We start from the raw sequence: 5,998 nt of genomic DNA on the forward strand, positions 1-5,998 counted from the left end.
AATTTGTTGTTCTCCAATGCGTGCCTGTAATAATTGTACGTGAAGTTAATATCAACTTGATTATTTTTCAGGCCGATAAAATCCTTTCGAATGATATCTCAAGTGGCTAAGCCAAACAATATTGGACAGAACAACTTCAAGGTGAAAAAATTGTTCGAACTATCAACTATTTCTAAATTTAAGTTAGGAGAAAGCTCTCTTTCCGAAAATAGATATTTCAATTTTACATTTATTTCCCTTGCTTACTCATAAGATGAACTTAATTAGAATAATATTGGAATGATATACCATTAACTTTGTTTGGTAATATATATATATATATATATAGTAAAAACTTATAAATTACTACTCAATAAATTAATAGATTCTTCTAATACTGAGTTGGGAATGTTAAATTTGAAAAGATAATAAATTTCTGAAGAATCTTTTACAAATATATTGTTTCATTAGTATCATAAATTAATAATAACTATATATCAAGTTTATATAAACATAAGAGTATTCTATTGTTTATATTTATCCACAATAAATCCATTTCTCAACATTTTAACGTTTAATGTTATTCTGTCAGATAATTACACTATACATCTATATTATATATTACTAGGGTCGGTCCGCGCTACGCGCGAAATCTAATTTTCTTGTGATTTATATTATTATATTATTGTTTACGATTATTTGCATGTATTTTATGTTATGGTATTAAAGTTTTTTGGGAGTGGAATATTTTCCCGGCGGGATATTTATTTTATAAGTTGAGCTTTGAATTTATGTTGATGTAGTTTGTAAAAAAAATTATTGTTAAATATTTGGGCTCACAATGCACATTTTAATTATTTTATTCACGTAGTGATGTGTTTACATGGTTAATAGGAAAAAATCACAATCGTATACTGTCGCTTAGAAGAAAAACTAAATTAGAAATAATATGTATTTTAATCATTATTATAGTTATTTCTTATTTTTTTTCTTTTCCATGGTGGAAAGTTTGGTTTACAGGAAGCTGGATAAATAATCTTTTTTTTTAATATATTTTGTAAGAAACTATGAAACATAAAAGTAGATGCTCTATCGAAAAAATTAAAATTTAAAAGCAGCATTTGGTATACCAGAATAATTATTATTTTATTCATGTAGTGATTATTTTATTCAGGTAGTGATGTGTTTATATAGTTAATAGAAAAAAAATCACAATCGTATACTGCCGTTGACACTTTCTCAATATAGAAGAAAAACTGAATTAGAAATAATATGTATTTTAATCATTATTGTAGTTATTTATTATTTTTTCTTTTTTATGGTGGAAAGTTTGGTTTATAGAAAGCTGAATGAAAAATCATTTTTTAATATTTTGTAAGAAACTATGAAACATAAACATAGACGCTCTTTCGAACAAAATTAAAATATAAAAGCAGCACTTGGTATACCAGAAGAATTAATTTATTGTAGTTGTAAGAAGCTTACTCCATCTACTAATGTTTTTCTCTTCTTTTTCATTTTATGGCTTCTCGGTGTTCTCAAACTTTATCTTTTCAATCTCTTTCAATGTTTTGTGTGTAAACTCATATCTTCAATATATTATGTCGTGTGTTCTGTAATGCCAAACCAATTAGAAATTAACGATGTTCTTACGTTAATGTATACGAAAGAGCGATATTGGTGTAGTGACTAAAACATTAAAACGACCAAGTTCCAGAAAGGTTTAAAACTGAACTATCTGGCTAAAAACATGGATATGCAGCTATGCATGCGTCCTCAAGTTCGCAGTACTCAAGTTCATCTTAATTAAGTCATGAATATATATTGATCTGTCCTGTAGTAAAAAATAAATGAAACATACGGCCAAATCTACCTAAACATTACCAACAATGACAGCATCTTCTCCTTTTCCATTCAAGAAATTATTTTTAATCACGAATGGCAGAGTGAGATGGTAACCTTTTCCACCAGTGTTCTGAAGACTCCCATTAAAACGACCAAGTTCCAGAAAGGTTTAAAGCTGAACTATCTGGCTAAAAACATGGATATGCAGCTATGCATGCGTCCTCAAGTTCGCAGTACTCAAGTTCATCTTAATTAAGTCATGAATATATATTGATCTGTCCTGTAGTAAAAAATAAATGAAACATACGGCCAAATCTACCTAAACATTACCAACGACGACAGCATCTTCTCCTTTTCCATTCAAGAAATTATTTTTAATCACGAATGATAGAGTGAGATGGTAACCTTTTCCACCAGTGTTCTGAAGACTCCCATGGCTCTTACGCAGCTGCTAATCTTCAGTTTGACCTTCTGCTCTCAAATCTTTGTTTATTCTCAGTGAAATCCGACAAACAACCAGTTCTTGTCACTGAAAGACACGAATAGGAGTAACAGCACATCTTTTGATTTGTATACACTGTCAAGCGGGAGATTGTTTTCCAATAACTATTGGAAAGTGAAAATGAAAAATGATCTTAGAGAAAATGGAAAATGTAAGTAATTGGAACACTTATTGATCAAAGCAGCAAAAAGAGGGGAATGTACCTTTAGATTGTCACCAAAAGAGTTTCAGATCAGCTGTGGCTTTATCATCTCGATGAAAGCTTCAAATGAAGCCTGCAATGGAAAATAAATACAGATTTCAGAGAAATATCTTGCCAAGAACCTAATGTTTAATTTAAATCCAAATGGTTAATGTACAAATGCCAAGTTAAATGCAAGGATTGTGCGTATAAGTAAAGGTAGATGATAACGTCTCATATGGACACCAATGTTAATATCCAACTTTGATTCCTACATAAGTTGATAGCGAGTCAAAATTATTGTGTGAATAACAATCTCCCAATCACAAAACTATAGGCTTGATATTAAAATAGCCATAGCTCGCCTAACAAAACTTATTCTTTTATTACTTATTTATAAACAGGAATGGGCAAAGAACATGTACCAAGTCCATCCATGCAAGGTGTGACTCATAGAGTCATAGTAGTCATTTGAAAGGAATGCTTCAGCTTTTCTGTGCAGCAGCTTCTAAAACTGGAAAAATATAATGAAGTACTTCAAGACACATAGCTAGTATCAATGAAGAAAGTGCATGTTATTCTACCTCAGTGAAGTGACCAAGTATCATCAAGCTTTGTGATGTTGGCGAGATGATCAGATTGAGAAGCATCTTATAGGAGTTCACTTCGTCATTTTATAGTACAAAAAAACTGTTGCGGCATGCTTTTTATCTTCTGTGAGGCTACTAAGCCATAATTTGAACTCCTATAAGATTTTCGTAAATTCTGCTCTCGAATTTGGTTTGATTCCCGAAACCTTCACCCCTCCATATACAGAAACTTCGAAAGCAAGAACCTAATTTTTGCAAAAAAAAAAAAAATCAACTTAAACAAAAGCTTCATTCCTCAGTTCGTACAAAAAAAAGGAAACCAAAAAAGATTGTAGCTCTTGTAACCTATCCTGTCCGAGAGCCTATTGACCTTCCCTGTGACAGCTTGAACTGCATCAATTATCTTTGCTATCTCTTGTCACACTCTCTGTCGTTTGTTCCAAGGATTTCCATCTCGCTCTCTCCGTGACTTGCTCCATCAGCTCAACGCCGCTTGTTCCGCCGCCAGCAATCCATCGCACTCCGCCGCTTGATCTGTCGCTCTCCACCGCTTGATCTGTCTCTCTCCACTGCGCTTGCTCATTCACTTTCGTGACATGCCGCACACTCAATTAAATCATGAGTTACAAAAGGACCTCAAAGTGGCAAGTAATCGAAGAATAAGAAGCAGCCTCAGTTTCAGATTCTGGGTCTGAATAAAAATGAAGTGTGTGTTTAGATGGAAGATGGCGTATGGAGAAGCTCAGGCGTCACCGCCATCGATATCCATCTCCTCGTTTCATTAGAATTAGGGTTAGGAACGCTTTCAAACCCACAACCCAATAACATCGAAGCCCTATACGATTATGTTTAATGAAACGATGCGGTTTGTGCTTGTGTACACGTGTCGCAACTCTAGAGCTCGAATTTCCTAGGTGGAATCCTAGGTGGCATAAGAAATAGAGAGCAAAACACTCTTTTATAATAGATAGATAGATATATCTTTGTCTTTTTTTTTCACAACAATAACTATAACTAGGTAACTAAACCACCCGATTCAGAGAGCCAAATCGGTCTTTTTGTCGTAATATCACATAATTACACCTTTTTAAATATTTTAATTTTCATTATATTTACTTTGGTGCAACTATTAGGTATTTATTCTACTTTTATTGAATTATCACTTACACTACTGTCACTAACCACTATCAAATGGATAAAAAAATAATTTTAAATTTAAACTCATTAGAGAATAAAAATACGAACCCGGCACTACGCGCCGGAATACCTCTAGTTATTCATAATCTTTATATTACATCAAAAGATTCAGCATGAAAATGTTAATCGAGACAACCCAGCCTCCAAACAACCCATTCTCTAGTAGATTAAAAAAAATATTGTTCTGTACGGACTACCCAATGTGAGTTACGGTTTATTTTCTTTTTTTTTATCAAGTGAGTTACGGTTTATAAATATCCAAATCCACCCCGATATTCGTCTATTTGAACATGACCACTAGGCCTCGACTTTTATCCGAGATCCGGATTCGATCCGAGATTCGATCTGGATCCGATCAGAAAATCCGGATATTCAGAGGTGCCGAATCCGGATCCAGATAGTAAAATGTTGGATTCGTCAAAGCCGGATCCGGATCCGGATATCTTAATTTTTAAGTCCGGATATCCGGATCCGTAAGTTTTATTAATAAATATTTCAAAAATAGTAATATCTATATATAAAAATTAATTTTATTTAACATATTTTCATTTTTATAATAGTATATATAAATTTTATGTAAATTTTGTAATATTATACATAGAAATAACTAAAGACATTATATATATTTTTTTTTAAATTATTGTTAATATTTTATATATATATTAACATTATTTTTTATTTATTTTAAGGACCCAAATCCGGATCCTAATATCTGCCGGATATTGCAATTTTTAGAAGGACATCTGAAAACCCCGGATCCGGATAAGGAACCACCAGGTTATGGCCTGACACTCCACCAATTCGGGTTGTATTTTATTTATTTATTTATTAAGTTGAGAGATTTCAAATCAAAACAAAAGAATCGATTAAAGGCACTGGTTTAGTTGCTGATGAATAAATAATTTAAAAACTATTTGTCCACCCAGTAAAGCTAAAAAAAAAGAAGGGAAAACTGTTTTTTTAGAAAAAAAAATAGTAACTATATCCCTTTAAACTAATCTATATTTTGTGTCATATTTTCCTATAACACCCTTTAATATTTATGAAAATAATTTTAATAAATAGTTTTTAATTTTAATAAATAGTTTTACAAACAAAAAAAATTTGGAAAAATAGTAACATTTGTTAAAATACCTATATGAACTTAATGGTATATTTTCCAGTTATAAAAAGGTTAAAATTTTAAATTTCAGATTATGTTCTAAAAAAGTAGAAATGACATTCTACGAAGTAGAAAACGAAATCCAGTTTTTTCATTGAATCTACAATGTTTAGAATACGTGATCTACGAAAATAGGAGTATTCTACAAATATGTAGAATACACATTCCGCATTTAACCTACCATTCTAAAATTCTTAGAAATCAAAATCTACACATTAATCTAATTCTAAAACATGTAGAAACCGACTTCTACAGATTTACTATAAATCTAAAACATGTAGAAATCAAATTCTAAACATTACTATAATTCTAAAAAACTGTAGAAACTGATTTCTACATATTAGTTGTATTCTACGGATAAGAAATCAGTTCCTAAAAATATGGAAACAAAATATTTGAGAATATTCACTTTTATATTTTTTAAAAAAATCGATTTAAAAAAAAAAAAATGAAAAAGGAACAAAAAAAGCTACAAAAAAACCTTGGCAACCTTTTTCGCCGTCTTCTATATTCCATTGATTGTTCACAAAATTTTCACAAAA

At 31.1% G+C, this 5,998-nt stretch overlaps 1 long non-coding RNA gene across 1 annotated transcript; it reads right to left on the minus strand.

Annotated features, from left to right (window-relative positions):
• Positions 1-1,609: 1,609 nt before the first annotated feature.
• Positions 1,610-3,884, minus strand: LOC106297002. The gene is made up of 5 exons (XR_001261359.1): positions 3,443-3,884; positions 3,092-3,342; positions 2,933-3,021; positions 2,530-2,601; positions 1,610-2,430 (listed from the first exon to the last, which is right to left on the minus strand). It is a non-coding gene; the product is annotated as an uncharacterized LOC106297002 (long non-coding RNA).
• Between the last annotated feature and the right edge of the window lie 2,114 nt (positions 3,885-5,998).

This window comes from Brassica oleracea, chromosome C6 (genome assembly GCF_000695525.1).
Source record: "Brassica oleracea var. oleracea cultivar TO1000 chromosome C6, BOL, whole genome shotgun sequence".
NCBI lineage: Eukaryota > Viridiplantae > Streptophyta > Magnoliopsida > Brassicales > Brassicaceae > Brassica > Brassica oleracea.